Here is a 21,139-nt window from a genome sequence, read left to right as displayed (position 1 = left end):
GGTCATGGCATGACTAAGACTTTAGAAGCACCACCCAGCCTCATCTTGGGTAATTCATCCTGTTTTTCAGGAATAACCCAAGAAAGAAAAGAATAAAAGTGCAAAACTACAAGTTTCACAGCACAATGCATGGAACACTGGAGCTGCAACATTTCTGGCATCCATGGCAACTTCTCAAATTGCCCTGGCCATAGAGACATTATATTCTAAGAAAAATCCTAATTGCCATTAGACACAGGTGATGACGAACAGTTAGCTGACAAACAAGGCAAACCTACTGTTTCAACTAAGAAACATGTCAGCATTCATTTGCATGAGGTAATATGGTAGAGAAGGTTATCTATAGAAATTGAAATTTCTATCTTAAGATATGTTTTAAATGTCAGTAAGTATTTAGGAAGAGGCAAGCGAGGCAATACAAAAAACAAGACTGCCAAACTACAAACCTACAATTAATGATCAATCACCAAAATATACTATATGGAAATAATGTGTGCTTCACTGCATATTTTGAACTAGAATAGAGGTATTTAATAGATACTAACAGAATGGAAAACCCCTTTTACAAAGAATGTGGAACAATTATCTTTTTAGAAGTATTTTGGATGGGTTTCTCAAACTATATTATCAGATATAGATTTTTAACAAGCATAATATATATAAGGTGGGTAAGTTCAATTTTCATCTGAATTTTTAAAAGCTCTCTCAGATTTTTATTTGCCAAATACATTCCACCACAAGTGCTGTAATCAGTGACCTAAAAGCCAGATATTTTCCAACTTTGTTTTGCAAATCACATTACATAAAGCAAAGATAAGCCTAAGTCATAGTGAGAAAATAAATTAGATGGATAAAAAACTTTTAGATAACAGGCTCAAAAATTATCCCTGAACCAAATCTATTAATAGGATTAAATTTAAATATCTCCCACAAACAAAAGTTTCAAGCAAAGCCAAGTCTAGACACTACACACAGGAATCTCTGTATAACATTTTTTCACCATTGCACACATTTAAGTAAGGATGCCTTGAACAACCTGAGTGCAGATACGCGGCCATGCAGACTAAAGGACAGTTTCACTAGATACCATATATCACTCTTCCCTAAGGACTCCAAGCAACTTCCCCATTTTCCCAGGAAACCCCCACGAGTTCCCTGTGAAGGAAGAGGCATCCTGTAGTATTTATGACTATCTGGGAGGCTGTTTTCAGATTCCACAATTAGAAGATTATTACATAAAAATGCTTCTCTCCTCCTCTTCAACTCCACTGCAGCAATGACCTCTAAGAAAGCAGCACAGTTCTCCTGCTGCCACAGCTGCATTTCACATGGACATTCTCTGGTTTTGAGTAACCTCACTCCCACCAAAGCAAGCCATCCCCAGTCAGGCACAGGCAGTACACTTGATCTTACTCTAGTTCCAAGTTAATACCTAATGTATCCTGTTGAAACCCAGTATTTGGCTTTGCCACAATTTAGATGCAGTAACCCCTGCAATGGCTGAACAGGCCAAGGTCATTCAGCACTGTAAATGCATTCAGTCTCACCTGTCCTAGAAGCAGCACACTAAGTTAATTAGGAGAGAAAAAGTACACATTAAACATCTTCCACACTAAAGCTTGTTTCGATCCTTTAAAATGGATGAAAATTATCTTCACAGAAATTAAGAGTTCTTACTGTTTATATTCTTGAGTAAATTTAACTTCCTGAAATATCATCCTGATTCTAGAGCTCATTTTGCTGCCAGTAACTGACCTCCTACTCTCTTCCTACTCAGAGCCATTTTAATCACCTTTTGCTTTTCCCTCCTTTGTTTTCTTGGTTGAATCTTCCGTCTATTGAGATAGCAGCAAGCAACTTGTACCGACTGATGATGGGAGATCAACACACACAACAATCCACCATTTCTGGAGGGGAGCTTGCATTATGTGCTCTGCACTAGACTGCCACTGCTGCCTTTGGAGAACATATTATTCCAGTTCAACACCTCTGGTGGTGTTCTGGTGAGGTCATGCTTGGCAAACACTTAACTAAATTAGGGAATATTACTTCTAAATGCTGTCCAAACACAATACTGTTGTAAAAAAGGTCCAAATGCTGTACTGGCTGTATAGAGAGAGACAGACTCAAAACCTTTACTGTCACTCCATAGCCTTCTGTGGAGTAATGCTAATAATAACAACTTCAGCCCATCAACTTCTTCATGCCAGGTTAGGGTTTGAATCAATCCCTCCTTTCCCGATGAGATGAAAAGTTTATGAGGTATTCTTTTATTTGGTAAATTTTATGATTAAATGTTTTCCACCTAGCAAAAAAAAGTTAAAGGACACATTCATATGCATGTTACAAGGGTGTCTAGTTCAAACACAGGTTCAACCCTATAACCATTCACTTTCCCATAAATAGAGCAGTAAAAACCAGCTGGACTCATTTGGACAGTTCTATTTTGCTTTCATAAGTCTGTTGCTAGATATTTTTTATATTACATATATTACATATTCTTTAAGATGTGCATTGCTTTTCCATGCCCAGAGGCAAAATGTAATACCACTTACCAGAAAAAAAAAAAAAAAAGAAAAAAACCAGGTATAACAGTAACTCAGGTTGTATTACAGAACTGTAGCCTTGCTAACATTTCCTAAATTTCAGTTAGACAAAATAGTGAATTCACTTTCACGAAGACTGGTATTTCATTTTAACAACGCACAATCCTCTTGCACAGACATAATGAGCAAAAGCACAACTGCCAAGTGGGACAATCCCATCTTCAGTTCTGAAGCTTCTCAAAAGCATGTGTACACCAAGAAATATACTCCAAACCAGGAATAGATGGAGCTCCTATGCTATTCAGACAGTAGTTTGAATCCCCAAAATCCAGGTGTTCCAACCATACCACTCTGAGAGTTCCCACAGGGAGGGCTGGAGAGGTGATGGTCATACACGCACCAGAACCAAACAGTGAAGCCCCACACAAGCCCAGCTCCAAGGGGATAACAAGGAAACAAATTCCAGACCCAACACAAGCTCCCTCTAATATGCCTGCAAAAATTCCACCTGATCTCTGTTCTATCTTCTCTGGCTGTAAGCAGTTCTGTAGGAAATAACCACATATAAAAAATAAAACAAAAACAAAACCCCCCACCAAATCTCTATTTTTCCATTTCAGATTAGAAGCAACCTAAACATGCAGTGGACAGAGCAAATCTTTACCTGTTCAAAACAGCCAGGAATACAACCATAATTCAATCTTGTCATGGAGAGGAAAAACACAGATAGCATTTTTAAATATGTTTTGAGGTGACTGCATGTATTCACATAGTACGACAGCAAACAGATGTTTCTCCACAGAAGCCTCGACTGCAAGTGTTTGAAAAACCAAAAAATGCTGAAAGAATGCAGCTGACCTTCTCTTAGGGCACAGTAATGACCATACAGTCACAGCCAAGAGAAATGTAGCCCAACTGCAAAAACATTAAGACATGTACACCTGGGGAAAAACCAGGATACGAGATACTTAGTAAAGACTAGCAGAATATGGAATCAGCATTTTATAACAGTGAAGTCTTTGATGAAGAAAACTTCAGAGTCCCATAGTACATTTTTCACTTGTTTTACTTACTTTACTGGCTATTAAGTCACGCTTCCCACAGTAGGGGAGAGGATAGGCCAGCAGAGACAGAACCGCAAAAACTACAAAAGCCATACCTAAACATTCATGAGACCAACATGGGACCCTAAATAAAGCTCCCCTGCCCTCATTTCACCAGGCTATTTTCTACAGTAAAATGCAAATGTAGCTTTTAAAATTTAAAACCAGAAATGCCCACGCCTGTTACAACCAAGATAACTTCCTACAGAGCTCCTAACACAGAGCCAGCCCTAAGCAAGGCTGTTGGGTGAACAAAGGAAAGACTCTGATGTACCACAGCAAGGTGGAATGAGACATGAAAACCTCACACCAGCTCATCAAAGCCTCTGCAGGTTATCAGCTTCCCTAAGTGAGAAATGTCCTGGATGTCATCTGAAATCATTAAAAACCATGGGTTTTAAACTCCCCTGACAGGTACCTAGGGAAAGGGAGGAAGATGAGAGAAACCCTTCCCTCCAGCCAAGTATAATCTGAATTCTTCTTCTAATGTACTCCAGCTCAAGAGATAATTTTTTTCCTATTAACAACTCCTAAAGTGATTGACATACGCATGTTGATAATCATTTAAAAGTTATCTTAATTTGAAAAATGCTTCGTTTGTATATCTGTAGGACAAAATGATCACAGCTTTATCAATTAGTGTCTACACGTCAAAATGTGTTTTCTATAACCAGACTTGTAAACAGAACAGAACCCCAAGGTCACCCTTGTGTATCAAATCTATACCACTACCACAAATAAGCACAATAAAATAGGCTATTTGTTGTGCATGAAAACATAAACAAAACTGAACAGATTTACAGCAAGAAACATTGACTTTGAGATCCAAGGAAAACACAAGGAGATGTGAGAACTGTGGCTGTGAACATTCAATTTCCATAAGTGATACCAGTTAGATCAAGCATTGACTTGTATTGTGCTGGAAAAGCTGGAATTACAGTACAAAGCTGTTCTGCATGGCAAGCTTCTGAAGGCAATCTTCCTGTATTATACATGAAGTTCTCTTTCAGTACAGCCATTCTGAGCAGAGTTTTGAAGATCAAGGGGGTTTTTAGTTAGCTCCTTTCTCCTACTGCCAATGTGATCCAGCTGCTGCTCCCTTCCCATGGCTGCTACAGCAACTGTGAAAAAAAGATGTGGCAATAACACAAACTTCCTAAATATTTTTTTGCTTTCTGTCTCACCAACTGCCAGGAGTACAACATCTGATCTTGGCATTTACAATAAATTCTTTTCCAAGCTTCCCTTTTTGGTAAGGTATTTGCTGTCTAAGACTTCTAAGGCTTCCCTGCTCACATATCAAAAAACTTTTAAAACTGCTGCAAGCCCATTTCTCTCCTCTCTCATTTCTGCAAAAATCTCACTGTACAAACCAGAAAAACCCAAGTTTTGGAGTTTTTCCTGGAGCACACATACTTCATCTTTTTAGAGCGATAGAACTTTTGGAGCCTCATTGAAGGATAATTGAATTGACTGAAAATGACAAGCCAAGTACTAAATAAATCAAATAAATTCCAATATTCCAAAAGTTAAGTCAGGTACAACCGTCTCAATTTTGTATCAGCAAATCCTCTGAATTCAGACAGGTCCAGTTCAAACTTACATTTACATAAAAGATGGGACACTGGTAGGTATCAAAATTATTTCTAGCAACTATTTCAAAAATCCCACAAAATTTCTAAGTTAATTCTAAGATGTTGCATGCTTCCCCCTGCATTCTCCTACAAAGACATGGTATGGATTTTACAAATCAAGTACAAACTGTTCATTTTTCATGGTGCATAGAACTGGAAAAAATATACAACTGCTTTGATTTTTAATTAAAAGCTGAACAGTGAAAAGCCACTACAAGACCTCTGTTCTCTCACAATTCAGCTATTCACTAGATTTCCTACCCAATGGAATTACATTCAATTTTCATTATTGTGCTCAATTTCCTTTAGGAAAGTTCCTACATCACCTCTCATTTCTCTGGAAGCAACACACCAATTAACTGTGTATGTAACTAGCAAAACTTCAGAGCAGCTTCCCCTGTTCTACATCAGTGATTTAACAGAAGCAAAAAAAAAAAAAAAGTCGTATTATGCCTTGGAATAAAAATACAATTTTTTTTTTTCCACCCCCAAAGTTAGCACTATACAACATACAGCTAGGACCAGCTATTAACCAATTATTTCAATTGGTGTGCTGGAATGTTGAACAGATGTCCAGTAACCCCTTAAAGCAGTCAACTAAAATCCACATGCCAAATCAATCAGCATTGATGTTTGGCAACTGTATCAATACCATTACAGTAACAATTCCCCATATGTATTCAACATGTATGCATACAGACTTTCTAACCTGGACACTGATAAAAGCTCACGGTTTTGCATGTTCCAAATTTTCAAGCATTCAAAAAGTGTCTGGAAAAAGCTATAGGGGTAAAATATCCATCCAGTTCCCTTAAACACAAAATAAATCTTGGATCCAAGTTGCCTTTGGACTTACACATCACTAGGAAAGTAACTGTGTGCGCTATTTCATTCTTACCTTCTTCAACAAGGAATCAAGGAGAAAATGAGTCCACATGCAGGACAGCACAAAGAGTATTAATCTGATTCCAAACAACTATTAAAATTTCTAACTCTTGACATGGGTACATTCCGCAGCAGCTACAGACTTTGTGTCCAAGTCCTCGAGCACTTGAGTCCACTGCTCTGCTTAACTGCTGTGCAATGCTCTCCTAGAACTCCAAGCTGGCCTGGACTAGAACTGAATTTGTCCTACAAGTTACCAAAAACAGTCCAGGGGTTGCTAAACACAAAAATGAAAGTTTCATCAAAGCATGTGTTATTATAAGTCATCTGAGAAAAGACAATCCACTGTGAGTGATCTAAAAAAAGACAGCCTTTTTCCTGCCCAGTGGTTCCCTGCCAGTGAATCCTTTTGGGCTCTGCAGGTTTGTCAGCCTGTAGATTAATTTAGCTGCTTCTCTTCCTTATGGAGTCTCTGGGGCTTTTCTCTTCACTGCTTCTTCCATCACTTCATGGGAGCTGTGCCTTTCTGCAGCACTTGCCAGGAGTCCTGCTGTCTCTGGGAACTCCTCTCAAAAGGAAAATGGAAAATTCCTGTGCCCCAAGGAAAGGAGCTGCTGCCCATCTCCCACTTTGCACCTGTGATCCACACTCTCTTGACAAGGATTGCAGGCATGCAACAAAGTGAAATGGAAAGAAAGCAGTCTGTCAAGTCACAGCCACCTACCAGCCACCTCAGTTCTGCTGTTAAATTTCAACTATAGGAATTTAAACACTACCTCTGATACTACATCAAAACCCACAGAGTGGGGAATGAAATAAACCACTACACAAAAAACTGGTAAGATTTCTATCCCCTCAATCTCCTAGGTCCTTTTTAAAGATCATAGCTGAGCTGTCAACCTTACAATAATGAGAAGAGTCCAAAACAAAGAATTCAATGCTACAGACAGCTGTGCTAGGAGTCCAACTCAATGCATTGGTGAAGGCACCAAAATATTTGGGTACAGCCTGAAACCACAAATAATAAATAGTTAAACTACCAGTAAGTTAAAGGCCAAACCTTGTTTCTAATATGACTTATTACAACAAGAAAAAGGACAAACTGCATCTACACCTGCCATAAGCCTAAGAAATGGCTCTTTTCTAAAACACTACCACAGGAAGTTACTGAGTTTTGAACAATGTGAAAAAATCAAGAAGAACAAACAAAAGAGAAGCTGCCTATTAAAGACATTTCCTAAGAAGGAACATTGCTGCAATGCCAATAAGTGACCAGTTAAAGTGTTCTGGGAGCTTATCTCTTAGACCCTCAGATCAACATCACACTTGAGAAACAAAGCAGTAAGCAAAAGAGTGTTCCAGCTGGAACAGGCAACAACACATCAGAATGCTAAGCTAGGAAGGCAGAGCATTTCTAAATTTCATGACCAAAATTACCTGCTGCACCTGTCACAGGCCATTAAATTTCATCTAGGAAGGATTTCCACCTTGGAAAAGCTATAGCAAAAATTTACATTTTCAATTTCAACGTCTCAATGGATGGCTACAATGTTTTCCCAAATGGTAGCTTGTCGAAAAGATGAATCATCTTCATTGTCAAAAACATATGCCTCACCTCCAAAGCCAGTTATTAAGCATCTGTTCTAGTGATTGATACTTGTTATGTGTCTCCCTGCAGAAGAACACAAGCATCACTACCTGCTGATTTCCTATATAGTAAAGGCATTTCTAATTGCTCTTTCTGAAAAGTATTAAGTCTCTAATTGTCAATCTTCTGCACATTTTTATGGCTCTTTTCTACAGTCAAACAGCTGTATGTTCTCAAGAACTTAGTAAGGAGGCATCATGGTCATGGCTATATTTTAAAATCCAACTTCATTAAGATGGAGACAAAGCAAAAATCACCTACTCCATTTCCATTTCACCTCATTTTCTCTCCCATCCTTCCCCATTTCTTGCTAGCACAGAACAATGATGGACCTTCAGCTGACAGGTGTCACAGAGGGCAGTCCCCTTACAGATCCATTATTTCAGACATCAGTGACTAAAAAGACCTCAAAACTGTAATTCAGAGAGACACCAACATACCCAGACACATAAGAGTATCTCTCATTCATTTATATGGGCCTGAAAAAGCCCCAGATCTTCTGGAGGACAGCAAACAACACAACCGCTCATGAACAGGTTAAGAAATAGCTGCCCTGAGACTTCTGGGACAAGAACAGGTATCTTCTGCATGCCATCACAGTCAGGGGTACCATCTGCTGGAACTCATCTGATTCATTTAACTCCTCTTACCTAAGGTTGACAGAAACAAACTCTGTCTTGAGAGAAACAAGCTGTGCATTAAATATAAGTCAAATTCCTTGGTTTCCAATATGGTCAAATATGCCATAATATACTGTCAGCCACAAATAGTACCTGCTTAGCAGAAAATCTTCATTCCTTTATATCAGAAAACCACTTCTACTTCTCTGGTTAAAAAACAAGGGGAACATTTTGGAGTACATACTTTTTTACTTTGGCAGGACACAAAGATCTTGCAACTAAACAACATGAAACATGCCACCTAGGAGACTACAAATAATTTTTTTAATGGAAGCAGTTGCCAAGATGTATTCACCTGGATGATGCTGGACCCTATTAAACTTCATTCAAGCAAGACATAGAAGATCATGTATCTTTTATCAAAACAAAACCACACATACTGTGACTGCAACCTTCAGGCTTCAACTTTCTTTGAAGAGCAGGGACAGTGCTAATCCTAGTGAGCCAGGGAAGTGCATTAAGCCTGTAGCAGCACTTGTTTACTTCTCCTCTCCTTCCACTATTCCCAGTTCTTTCCCAGAACATCTTGAAAGAGATAAAAGCTCCTAGGTTTGGAAGCACAAAATTCCTCAGAATGTAGAAGTCTCAGAGGAGTATTTCTATAGCTGTTAATGAAGTCTTAGTGTACATCAAGGGGAAAAGTAACTGATGAGCCTGAAGAATTGAAGCACAGGGCTCTTAAAATCAACTTTGTGTCACATGGAGCTGTTCCACTCTGTATTGACGCCCTGTAGATTTTCAGCTCCAACTTGGCCTCTAGCAACTCTAACCATACAAGAAAACCTTTTCACTAAACCTTTAACCAGTAAAGAAATTCAAGAAGAGACAAACTGGATTAGCAGCCTATATTTTTTTTTTTTTTTTATTACCACCTCTGGAATTTCACATTTCATAATGCATGGAGTTTTTGTGATGCTGAGTACACATCCTTGAGAAAGAAAGGAACAGTTTTACATGTGTCCTCTTAATTGCCTCTAACAGGACTATGTCCCAATACAGCAGGATGGGGTTTCTAAGTGCATGATGGGCAAGCCCTTTTTGTACACTTAAGCTCCTGACAAACCATGCCTAAAAAAAATGTATAATAAGGTACTCCTGAAATTTTAATTCTGCCTTCTACCACAATAAGAAGAAAAAGCTCATCCTTGATTTCCCTAAGTTGGATTATGTCCAGCAGCTGTGGAAGGGAAGATGTTTGGGAAACTCAGATGTCAAATTTAAGTGATCTTAACTACTGCAGTTACAGCAACACTTATTTAGCATTTACTCTGATAAGAGAGCATCAGTAAAACAAACAGATTTGTTCATGTTCCTATCATTCCTACTACTGCATGAGGAGAGATATATGATAAGGAGCAGAAATAGAGCACTAAGTGGTGTCTCCTCCAGGTATGGCCAAACCCCAGAAAAAACATCAGCAATACAATAAAGATACCAAGTTAGCATGGTTATTTGGAAGATAAATGTTTTTTCAGCTTCTCCTGAGTATTCTTTATTCACTTGGAAGGAAAACCAAATGAGTTACCTTTTCTAATGCCATCCTTACCAAAATTGTTTGGTAGGCAACACTGTGGGTGGGTGATTAGGTTCCATGCTGTGCAGCAGCAGTCTCCTGTTACCTTGTGCCCAAGTTTACACCTTTGCTACTCAGGATACATTCAAACCCTGTCAGAGATGAACTTTTATTTTTTCCCACAGAAATAGAAAGGGGTATTCCTGTTAAGAAAAAGTCTGGACAAAGCACTATTGCCCTTTTCTGATACATGTCAGTGTGTTTTTGCCACACTTATTATTCTTATACAAGAAGCAAGGGACAACCAATCACTCTTGATAAGCAAGGCAACTTTTTAAAGTCTCAAAAAAGAAATTGGTTAAAAGCCATCCTATTCTTTCCTCATAGTCGTCCAGGAAGATTCACAATGAAGACTGGTTAAAAAAAAATGGCACTTCACCATGAAAGCAACCTCATAGAACTTGCAGGAAAAGCAGCTTGGGGCTGTCACATTCTGAATGCAGACACACAGTCATATCCAGGAAAAATGCCAGCCATACCAAGACACCACAGAAAATGACTAAGGAGTATTTCTAAACAATATTCATTGCAGTTTCCAAACAATTCATGCTTCTTACTTGAGTCAGATCTTAATATTGCAAATAACAGAAACAAATGCAGAAAGCATCAGGTACAAACAAAGGCAAAATGAAACACTGATTTTCACAATCCTTAGCTAATTTTTGGCTAAGTCACTACTTGGCAGATATTAGTAGCCAGCATTCCCCGAGTTGATAAAAACAAGGAAGTATTGGTAAACCAAAGCACACTAAACAATGGTATGGCAATGCCATGCGTGCTAGAAAACTGCACGCCTTATGTCACTCCATTGCTTCATTGGGTAATAAAATATTGTGTTAACTGCTTGATCAAAAAATATATCACAATGTTAGCACAAAGTCCAAGTCTGGAGCATCACTTTACCAAAAGGTATAGTTATGAAAATGCAGTAGGAACATTCCATATTCCACTTTCCATGCATTAGGTTTGTTACTTCTTCAAAAACCAGAGACAAATTCTAAAGAGTCTTGTAAACTTAAATCATGCAGAAATTACATATTCCATCATCCATCTGTTGCTCTAGCTCTTGCTTAAAGTTTTATAGTACGACTATGCCTTTCTTTCACACACAGAAAGAAGAAAGATTTTGCCAAAGGTCCACCCTAAACCGGATGGATACATTTTAGCTGAAGCATCACCCTGAACATTTTAGGTTTCTACTTTTTAAATTTTAAGAGAGAACACAATATTTTGTATACAAAACATTAATATATTCATTATTTCTACATGGATCTGACATCAATGTTGCAAGCCATCTACTGTTTGTTCCAAAATTTATTTCCCATAAATCAAAAGTTTAGAGTTGATAACCTCCCACCACAGGTACAAAATGTATTTCATACCCACATTCTCTTTCTGATCTCCCCAAAAATATTGCTTATTTAGTTACTTTAAGATTTCTAATAAGTCCTTTTGTTCAAGAAATTTCTAAAGTTAACAACCACCAAGGCCCCAGTAAATAAGGTTGCAAGTTCCTGATTAGGAGTACACTGTTTTAGCATTATTTCAGTTAAATCATACCACCATATTCTATCAACAACTGCATGTTCTGACAAACTGTACAGGCAACACCTTGCACTGTATGTGCACCATGATAAACTGGCCCTTTGAGCCTAAGTGAACCACTGCCTTCCAAAGTCTGCTGCTCACAGCTCTTTGAGAAGGGAAAAATCCCTTCTGAAGGCAAACAACCTAGTCTTACGCAGGATTTTATCAGACCACATTTACAACAAGGTACAAATACCTTGCAACAGGGTTTTAGTTGTCTCTCATAACATAGAGATATAGAGCAACAAAAGAAGCAGGAATGCATTTACAAATTCAGAATAAGACCTAAACAAACCCTGCTTCCTAGGACCACAGAATTACTTAACTTCGTAAAGTAGAACAAGGAGTTTGAAGCAGACTCCCACCCTGCACTGAACCATTTTCAGTTAAGAACCATATTCAGTTTCATTGAATTCAAACTGTAAGGGAAGTTCGTTGTACAATTCACCTTCCTGGCTGGTCTGGAAGTCTAAATGAGTTTCTACTTCACCTGAATAATTTATTATGCCGCTGCAAAGCTGAAAAATCTTTGGGAAAACAGCGTAGAGTGCACATGTGTATCAAGATATGAATATGTCTGTTGTGAAAAATATTTTTCAAATATTGGATAATAAACCTTTTATTACAATAAAGATGAAAACTTTGCATTTGCAATTACTGTGTCAATACATTCCTGTAAAACAGAACTCCAGTTTTGTGATTAACAAATCAATTCAAGCATCACAGATAATAATTGGTAAACACAAGGAGTTTTGGACACACTAAAAATACTTATTGTCAAGATGCTGCTGCTTAGCAAATACAATCTTACAAAACCTATTTGTGAAATCTATGTTTTGAATAATGCACTATTTGGTTGTAGAGAGAACAGTTCTCAAAACCTAACCCTTTACACAGAAGTACAGCACTTAACAAGCAGTTCAAAGATTACAACTACCTGCATTCACAGAGCAACATGTAACATGTACTAGCAACTGAGTGTCACAGGCCTATCTCCTAGGAGAGAAATCCACATTTTACAATGATTTAAGACTTTGCACATAGTGATATTTTATGATTATTGGACTTCCCATATAAAAATTCTGTCATTCATCTTCTCAAAACCCAGTGCCAGACAAAAGCAGCTTTGCAAAGTTCAGATCTCTTCAAGAAACAGCTCTGAAACCTGCAGGGGTAAACTCAGTATTTGGGTACTTCCCAGGAAGCCTTTCCTCCGGCAGTATTCTTCTTTTACCAAATCAGCAATAAATATGACAACATAACCCCTCCAGGAGCTATGAACGCTGCATGTCAAATTAGACAAGTGTCTTTTCCAGATGTTATCCTATATGAATCTACCTTCACTCCACCATGGGTTTTCCTCTCAAATCTCCCCTCCACAACTCCCTGACCACTTCTTTGGGACATGATTCTCTGTCCCAGGTAGCTGCCAATTTGCTCCACAGAAAAGTGAGGGGGCAATATTTTAACTGCTTGGCTGAAATGTACTTTTTTATCCTATGTTCTTAACCTGCTGCATGTGCAGCAGTTAAATATAAATATTTTTTTAGATATTAGAGAAATGCACTATATTTGAGTATAAAAATATATTTCCTTATTAACTGTGTTTTCCTTAAGGTATTTCTGAACTTAGAAACAGATGATCATGTAATATTAGGAAAATATTAGAATTAGTAAATGTTACAAGCCACAAAAAAAACCTACTAAACCCCACACAGTAAGGAATTAAAAGCAAATCACTTGCTGCTTGTCAGGCATAACCTGCCAAGCTATTAGCTCTCATTTTGAAGGCTTGCATTTGCTCAATGGCTGACCTGCACATTGCAGAGCCTTAGCATGAGAAATGCTTTTAGGCTCAGCTGCTTTCTAAGTGCCATCCATCATCAGGAAAAAGAGATTATTCCCTTTACAGTCGGCTACTTTGCCAAATTCTTCTGGCTCTGTTCCATCAGTCACACCCACAGCACCCTGGGGAAAAGGAAACCCTAGCTGTGTATCACTCTGCTCCTGCTGAAGCGCAGAATGAAAAGCAATTAGCATTTGATGCCATTTATGAGGAAAGTGAGGTGAGAAGATCTTTACCAGCCCCACTCCCTGCACCAGCCAGCAGCTCACAGGGGCACAGAGAGGCAAGCTGGGAACTTCAGCTGGGGTGGGGAAGAGCTGAGAACATCCCATGGTTTGCACAGAGAGCCATAAACAAACCCACATGCAGCAAGGGGCCCTTTGGAAGCCCTTCTAAAAATACATGTACACATATGTTGTCACTGATGCAAACAACCAGAAGGGTTATTACTTGCTGAACCAGAAGGTGGTCCAGGAAGGCTCTTTTGCTTTCCAGTAAGGCTTCCTCCCCACAATTTGTTTATACTGAAGAATTATAAACAAGATTCCCTTTCAAATCAAAACATCCGCTCTTTCATTCACAGTACAATGAATACACTGCATAACAGATTATGTGCACTGGTAAAACAAACCCCAAATGCCTCCAAAGGTGGCCTTGGCATGCCTGTTATTCCCTAAATACTCTGCAAAAGGGTGTGCCAGGTTAAGCCTTCACCCACAGTGTCCTGTGAACACCGCTCACTGCAGAGCGACAAAACCACCAACACAGCAGGTTTTTGCAGTCAACAGGCATTAAAACACAGATGCATCCCAAAGGTTCTAGTTCCTTCCCCTCCAAGAAAAAAGGAGAACAAGAAAGAGGTCAGGACTATCAGCCCATTGTTCAAATCCAGGCCAGAAAACTGGACTTTTAGAATAGCTTTTGCCTTTCCTAACTGGACATGTAAGAGGCTAAGGAGGAAAATTACAGCCACCACTTCTCTGTTCATGGTTTGTGGACAAAAAAGTGCAATCACCTTCTGAAGAAAGGCACAGCCAGCTGGGCTCAGTTCTTCTTCCCTTTAAATCCCAACTTCACACATGTAGCCACCAGCATGCAAATGTTTTCACAGTAAGTTAAGGATGATGAGATCTCTTTGGGTCTCTTTGCACTTTCACTGCAATCTGTCTGAGTAATACACACCATTAACCTGCTTAGTGAAAACCCAGCAGGAGAAACTTGGAAATCTTATCCATAAACTGAACAATCTTTGAAAATGGTCTATCAGTGGAAACACAAATGTGAACTTGTGTTCCTCCTTTGAAAAATATATGCCCAAACCACATTTTAAAGACATTTCCAACTTAAAATGTTACTACTCTTTACTGCCACATTTAAACCTACTGTGCCAGCAGAAAACAGAAGCCACAAGTTCAAAAGATTCTGGAGACCCTGACACAACACGCTTTGAAACTAAAGCTGCCACTAAAAATACAATGTCCTCTGCTTCACAGTCAAATAGCAAAAAGTGATTAAAGCAGCACTGTGGGTTTGGGTTTCTTGAGGGAGGAAAGGATGGCACTTAATCCCTCCTAGTACCCAAAGCAAGGCGTTTTGAGCATAAATTTATTTTCTGAAATTCAGGCAATGGACAAGAAATCAGCTTGAAAAATCAGAAATCAAACATCCTAGCATGGCCCATCAGCCTCCCCTGCTCGCTGATAAATGAGAGGGAGCACCCCATGCTCCACCAGCCCCACACCAGCTGCAGCAGCAGCCACTGCCAAGGCTGGGCTTGCACTTGCAGGAGAAGCTCAAGGCACTGAAGGACTCCTGTGCAGCTGCTCTGTGAGAATCTTTCTCCAAGCAACAAGTGCAATCAGCACCAAAAAACACAGCCAGGGCAAACAGGGAGCATTGGACTGGCCCTTGCTCTGGAGTCCCCAGATTTGACCCCAAACCTTCACCTTGTCTACAGCCAAGGCCACTTTGTGACCAGCAATGTCCTCTTCTCCACTGCACAAAGGATGGTAGCACCAGACCACTAAATCCTGGATTCCTTCATCCCTATCCTTGCTTCAAATGAAAAATTCAGCAGCTCCACACAAAGTGGCCTTCCACTTGCCCAGTGCTTTCCTGACACCCGTGTGGCTCCACCAGCAGTGGTCTTGTGTCTTTCCTCCTTTAACCATGGTGAAAGATTGATTTGAGTCAATATCCACAAGATGCACAGGGCACCCACCTGTTGTGGGGAGGGGAAAGTTCTTTGTAGTGTCCTGATCAGAGGAAAATGACTCCATCTCTTCCTTAATCCCAAGCTGCTTTCCTGGTAGCTGTGCTGCAGTTATTGGCAATTCCTAGGTAATTAAGAGGAAGTAAACAAGCTTCCAAAGCAAATGGCTGGAAATCTCAAATGCAATAAAGGAGGGGATGTTGTCTTATCTGGCTGTTGCTAACTAGGAACCAAAGTTCAATCCAGCCAGTGTGACTTTTTTTTCTACCAAGATGAGCTATTTCATTTAGAGAAAACTAGTTGTCTTTGAATTGATGACAAACTGCAAAAAGAAAGTTATGTTAAATTAACAAGTTATAGCCCAGAGAGTGAATTAACATTTTTGACAAAAATCCCTATACTTAAACCCTTCCCCAAGCTGAGCAGACTCCATGTTAACTTAATTGCTTTGAAGTAATTAAATTCCACATTAAGTGGGGCTAATTCTATGCTGTTTCAGCCTAATTACTATCTCAGTTCCAAAAGTTGGTGGCTTTTTTCCCCCAAAGAGATTAAAATGGACTTTATTCTTTAACACTTTAAGTCTCCAGTTGTCTGTCAGGTCTACTTAATGAAGCCTTGTAGCACAGTAATACAGACACAGCAGAAGATTCAAGGCTAAGTCAGTCTTGCTCTTCCTGCATTTATTCTGCATTTTGTTTGTTATGCTAATTGAGGCTGTTAGCTAATGACTTCAGTACCCTGTTAGTAATTTGTGGTTTTCCTTTGTGAAAACTAAACTAAATTCCCTATATATCTAAAGGAAGGGCATCCATACATGACACTGAAAGGAACATTTAGGTTCTAAACACAGGTTTATCAACACTCATCCTCCTGGTGCCAAGGCCTACTCCAAACTTCAGTACAACTCAAAAATCATCAGGAGCTGGCATTCTTTAAGCTAGTCAGAGGTTTGCCAACTTATCCTTAAAGATGCTTTAGTACACCCAGACATCCCAAAGGATGAACATAACTCATACAAAATTACATCTATTATAGTGAAGGCTTCTCTTAGGGTGAGAGCATCTGGATGTGTAGAAAGGACTCAAACTCCTTTTTCATTCCATATAAGCTCCACTGTTTTTTTCTCTCACCTTAGATAAATGCAAGCACCACTTTATAAAAAGAAAAAATAAAAATCACAGTGCTTGCCTTTTTATAAACTTAAGTAACAGATTTTTTTCCTTTCCAATTTTAACCTAATAAGCATGCAGTATTACTGTGCAAATTAATAGTAAAGACAGATGGGAAGCGGGGAAGACAACAAAGTCTTGCATTAATCCCACAGGTGGGGTTAAAGATACCAAAACAGAGCTGTAGCTCTGATTAATGCCACTTACAGTATATTGGCCTACCCTATGGAACCATAAGATCACATCAGCACACCAGGTTTTGTTCAAGAAATAAATAAATAAACCAACAATTCACAAGGCAGTTTTTCATTAGATATTTGGCATGCTAGTAAGAGTAATCAGGGCATATAGATATAAACAACAGCTTTCTATTAATTCTGTCCCAATAAATAAGACCCTGGAAGAGTGCTCACTGTAACTAAATGTATCTAACCATTTCCACAGTGCAAGTACTAAAATTTGAGGCTTTATTCTTAGGCAGAAAGGCAAAAGCCAGAAAAAAAAGCAAGTAAGTGAAGCTCACACAGACTCTTACACAAAGAGTGACTGTCCCATGTGACAAGCACCAGCAGAAAGAGCCCATTTATATTTCTCTGTCTCCAACAATCACAGCTGAAATGCATCTTTAGGAGCCTGATGTGAAGTTCAGAAGACTTTCAACATACTGCTGATTCTGCAGAACTCATATTTCTGGGTTCTTTATCATGCCCCCTATTTATGCCATAGACCAACATAATCTGATGCCTGGAAACACCAGGGCGAGGGCTGGAAACAAAAATTCTGCCTTGAAAATCCACCTCTTTATAGACAAGGTTTATCTATGTTAAAAACAAGCCCCAAAAAAGGAAAAAAGGAAAAAAAAAAACCTGAAACTCCAAATGAATCCAAAACAACTTGAAAACTCTGGCAGTCCCTTTCCATAACATTTTCATTCACCTAAGAGGCCAAAGCTCAGACTATCAGACCATCTAGCTATTTCTGATTTATTTCTCAGAAATATTTTAATTAAGAAACTTCAGCTATGATGCCTTGCAGGTGCCAGAACAACATCACTTGTTACACAGTGTAATTCCCCACTCTGAGAGCACAGCCCAGGCTGTTTACTTCTGCACATGACAGAGTATTTGAGTACATTGTCCTCTCGCCCCACACTCCTTTATTTAATCACATGCCTTGGATCAAAAATGCAATTATATTCTTCTAACATAAACCATTCAGATTTAAATCGTGCTTCCTCTTGAGAGAAAATAATTTTAAATGTTTGTAAGGAAGTCAGGTAATAAAAATATCACAGTTTTATGGTAAGTCTTGCTATGACTCCATCAGGAACAAATCCCTACCCTAGCTACTTGTATATCTTCAGCACATAGACTTGTTTATGAAGTTCTAGAAAGCATTCCCCCTTCCCAGCTCCCCAGAACAGAGCCTGTAATTTATACCAGTAACCAAAATCCTACAGCAAATCCTAACCACAGTCCTACTAATTTCAAAATCCATCTGACCTGGCCAGTGACACTGGTTCCTTCTGTCAGAATGCAATAACTTGAATGGACATGAAATCAACAGAACAAATCCAACAGCAGGTCACAAATATACTTTTTAAATTCTTCCCCAAGAAACTGACCCAGTAAAAAGGCAGATTTGTGTTCTCTCAAAGCAGTGATGACAACCTCACCCTGAAGACACATCACCCAAAGCACTGACAGCTACAGCAACACGCTCTGTGATCTAACCCAGTCTAGCAGTGAAATAAAAGCAAAGCAACAGATAAAACAATCAGCCTGTGAAAGTGAGATAAATAATGGTCAAGAAAAGGCACATCAAGGAACCATGAATTAGTAATAAAAGTTGACAGACATGTGCTGGATAGAAAGATTTCAACTGCCCTCATCAAGGATAAAGATTAGCTTTCACCATTCCACATTATTGTGGTTTCAGGTGCCCTGCAGTGATAACAGAAGTATTTAGATGACAAAAGGACGACAGGTGTTTACAGAGTTTCCCCTGTGTAAACAGCACACTAAAACCTCCTGTAATATTTCTGTTCCAACAACAAGGAGAATTAACTCTATTGACATCAGATCACAATATAAGGGATTAGCTGTTTGTGTTAGTAAGCAGATTTATGTGATCAAATGTAGGTATACAGTAAACTAAAAAATGTTATTACTGAACCTGATCTAGTGGCTCCTTCCTCTCCACGTGTCTTGCATCTCACCTCAAAGGTATCTGTCAGAAAGTTCAGAAATCACAATCATTAGATTAAACTGTTAGTAACTCTTAAAACGACTTTTAAATTTCATTCCATACTTGCACAGATTGCCAATACTTTGGACATCAAGTTTATCTGGCCTAATAATTTGTCAAACATGAACCAAGAGATTGTTTGAGGTACAGTTGAACCTTTTTAAACACACAAAAGAAAAATTTGCCAGTGCCAAAGACTAATTAACTCCCAAGTGTTGAACACATGTAAGAATTTTGGGGACGCGTTCTCTGGGAGACATAGCCACTACAACTGTCCCAAGAATTTCCAAGGCTCCTATGAGATCTTATGATAAATCATTTAAGTGCCTTCTTTAAGCAATTTTATCACGTCTAGTACAGAGGCTTTGTGTATAAAAACAGCACAAAGTGTTGAATACTCTCATCAAGTGCACTTTTTCCCAACTGTTACACATTAAAATGCAAGTTTTCATAAGCAGATATATTTCCTCTGAAGTTTTCAAATGTGGAGAAATAAAACAGAAAAGAATTTTCAGTGACCTGAAGAGGTCCATGTTAAAAAAAAATGTATCAACATCCCCAGAGAAACTAAAAGCTTTCCAGTGCAAAAAGTGAAATGTTCACCACAGCACTGTGGGCACAGAAAAGCTCAGCAGTTCTTGCTCTGTGGGTTTATGTGCCTGGGATAAAGTCCACAGGTCATTTTTCACACTTGTCACAGGAATTTGTTCTCTGCCACCTGAACTCAACATCCAAAAGAAGCCCTTGATCTTTTTCACTACTAGGAAAAGTCAGTATTTCTGGGATCCAGCCAGTAAAGCCTTGCAAAGGCATAACAGTGACAGTTAATTACTTGCTAATTGTGCTTTGGTTTCAGGATGAATGCCACCAGAAATATTTCATTTATTCTTTTCATTGATATTAGACATTCATTGTTACAATTACAAAAATTTTATGTCAACAATTCCAGAAGACTGTCTCTAACTGACAAATACTTGAAAAAAAGCTCATTTTTGTGTCTGCAGCTTGAAGAGATCATTCCACAAACCCCATGCTGTTCAGAGCTGATGTGCAACTGAGAAAGAAGTACAGAATTTGAGAGAAGCCATATGGCAAAAGTTAAATATTTTGGTGCCAAAACACCCATCACAGCTGAATTCAAACTTACCACATCCTTCACACTTTTGTGACATGAGATCCAGAGACTGGTCAGAAGTGTGCAATTCTCCTACCAATTTTTATGGACAAGGGTCAATTAATTATTTTTCTCTTGACAGGAGCGTGACATTTCAAAGTTGCCTTTCACCACAGAGCTCTCTGTAGTTTCAGAGCAGACAAAGACTGCATATTTCCTTTACACACATAGTTAGGCCATCAAAAACATTCCAAACAATTTTAGAATTAATAAGACAAGGTTTACATAAGCATCAGCATAATTTTATTTCCAGGCTCACTTATGCTTAAAGAGTTCTAAAACTTGAATATGCTCAATATGAAATGTTAAACATTTACATCCCTGCTGACAATGACCTTGTGTTAAATTATTAGGGAACAACAGAATAGCTGATGTTTCCACATGGGTTAGAACTGGATATGCTCGCAAACACAAGTAGATGGATCATTACTGGGCCATAACTAATTACCACTGCCATACACTGGGCCTCCAAACACTGCCTGTCATCAATATCTATTAGCAGAAGGCTGCAATATAAACATTTATAAAGCAGACACAATACACCAGCTAAACCACTAATGCATGTAATTGCTAACACAGAGCCATATGCTGAAAATTCATCTCTCTTTACATTTAACTTTTACAACCTAGGCAAATCAGACAACTGTCTAGCCCACAGTCTTCCAAAACTGCTTACTGAATAGAAAACTGTAATCAGCTGCCAGTTCAATTGTTTTTACAACATTCTACATAAAACAAATGAGGTCTGTAGCCCTGACTTGTGAGAGCTCCAATAAACACCAATTATAAGAGCAATTAGGGGATCAAATCTGACATCACAGGTTTCTCTATA

At 38.8% G+C, this 21,139-nt stretch overlaps 1 protein-coding gene across 5 annotated transcripts in view; it reads right to left on the bottom strand.

Annotated features, from left to right (window-relative positions):
- GULP1 (GULP PTB domain containing engulfment adaptor 1) overlaps positions 1-21,139 on the bottom strand; it is a 141,820-nt gene that overhangs the window by 103,420 nt on the left and 17,261 nt on the right. For 4 of the 5 annotated variants that reach the window (XM_041487569.1, XM_041487567.1, XM_041487571.1 and 1 more), the window contains exon 2: positions 19,062-19,115. The exons of the other annotated variant lie outside the window; for it this stretch is intronic. The gene's annotated coding sequence lies outside the window, so the exon portion shown is untranslated. The remainder of the gene's footprint in view (positions 1-19,061; positions 19,116-21,139) is intronic. 5 annotated transcript variants of the gene reach the window in all.

This window comes from Pyrgilauda ruficollis, unplaced genomic scaffold (assembly GCF_017590135.1).
Source record: "Pyrgilauda ruficollis isolate IOZ18807 unplaced genomic scaffold, ASM1759013v1 scaffold81, whole genome shotgun sequence".
Taxonomy (NCBI): domain Eukaryota; kingdom Metazoa; phylum Chordata; class Aves; order Passeriformes; family Passeridae; genus Pyrgilauda; species Pyrgilauda ruficollis.
The sequence above is the reverse complement of the archived record's forward strand: the minus strand, read 5'-3'. Positions and strand labels throughout refer to the sequence as shown.